Source organism: Zalophus californianus, chromosome 1 (genome assembly GCF_009762305.2).
Source record: "Zalophus californianus isolate mZalCal1 chromosome 1, mZalCal1.pri.v2, whole genome shotgun sequence".
Taxonomy (NCBI): domain Eukaryota; kingdom Metazoa; phylum Chordata; class Mammalia; order Carnivora; family Otariidae; genus Zalophus; species Zalophus californianus.
This window is the reverse complement of record NC_045595.1, coordinates 181056824-181058414: the sequence shown is the minus strand read 5'-3', so window position 1 is coordinate 181058414 and position 1591 is coordinate 181056824.

The following is a 1591-nucleotide window of genomic DNA, read 5'->3' as shown; positions in this document are numbered from 1 at the left end:
GTTGGCAGCCACAGATGGGTATGGACTGCTCAGTGGCACAGGGATTCTGTGGTTAGCTCTGTGTGATGACAATGGAAATTTAGTTCAGCCACTCCTTAACTTGAAAGAATAGGGAGGCCACATGAAAAGTGTCATCTGTTAATTTGAAATTTTACTATAACTCTACAACAGTGACCCAGCAGTTTAGTTAAGATAGCCTGGGTTTCACTGCAGTAATAAACTCCAAAATCTCAGTAGCAAAAACAGCAAATACATTTGCTCACATAAGTCCTGCCATAGGTCAGAGCATTTCTACATAGCAGCTGTCCTCTACACTATGACTCAGTGATGCAAGGTGTTTTTCAGTCCTGTACCACTATCTCAACTCTTGATTCTGCTATTGCAGGAGGATGGTGGGCAAAGAGAGCTCTGGAGAGTCACTCATTGTCAATCAAATGTTTTGACTTAGAAATAATACATGCTACTTCCTATCAGATGATTGTTTATAGTCATTTGGTCACCTAAAATCGAGGAGCCAAAAGCACATTCCTTTTGTGAGCAGGTAAAAGACAAGAGAACTAAATGCAACTACTATACCTGGTGAAGTACCTATTTCAGATGCAGAAGGAAAGATTTACCAGAAATAATTAATGGGACTTGTAGAATCATTGAAAAAATGGGAAAAATGCATAATGATTTTTTTTCAAATTTTGATATTGTGAATTTGATGACAAATTGTCTTGGGCTTACTGATGGCAGATAGAGAAGATAAGTAGATAAATTATGGAAAATAAATTAGTAGAAATTAATGAAAGAATGCTTTTTAATCAAATTTCTGAAACTCTGTAATAGATTGCTGAGTGATGATGCCACAGAATCTTAAATCTAGGATTTTTCAACAATTGCTGTATAAGACAGCATTGTAAACATTTGTGGGGATAAGAATCACATATAAATAGCTTAGTCTTTCTCCTTAAAATACTGATTCAATAGATTCACCTCTATCTTGAATATCTTCTTATTTTATTTTTTTTAAAATAAGAGCTCCATGTTATTGAAGTTGAGTGGTAATGCTGCAATAAGGTACACATATTTTTTCTTTCTAATTCTGTTGGTCCCTTCTTATTCTAACTACATAATTTCATGGATATTTTTCTATAGAGAGATAATTTTTGGCTTTATTATGTAGTTAACATCAGTGGCAATTATTTCTTGTAAATTAATCTCTAGATGCAAATCTTAAAAGGACAATTTAATGGTGGTAGAGGTATGTTTTAAAACAATAATTGGCATACAGGTTGGTGAGTTTTGTTGTTTTTCATTCTGTTTCACATCTGCATTATAAAAAACTATAAACCCTCCTGAGTTATCTACCATTAGCTAATCATATAAGAGATTATTCCTATAAATTAGAATCATTGCTCTGCCTTCTTGAGAGGTGTTAAATTAAAAGAAATTAGACCTCTAAATCCCTGCTTCAATATTTCCTCCTATCTACAAGAGTATTTCTTGGAGAAGTGCCATTTCTGCCTTCAGCTCTTTAACTCACGGATGTTTCTATTCTTTTACTGAGAAATTCAGTTTATTTATAGAACATACATGTTACAATATT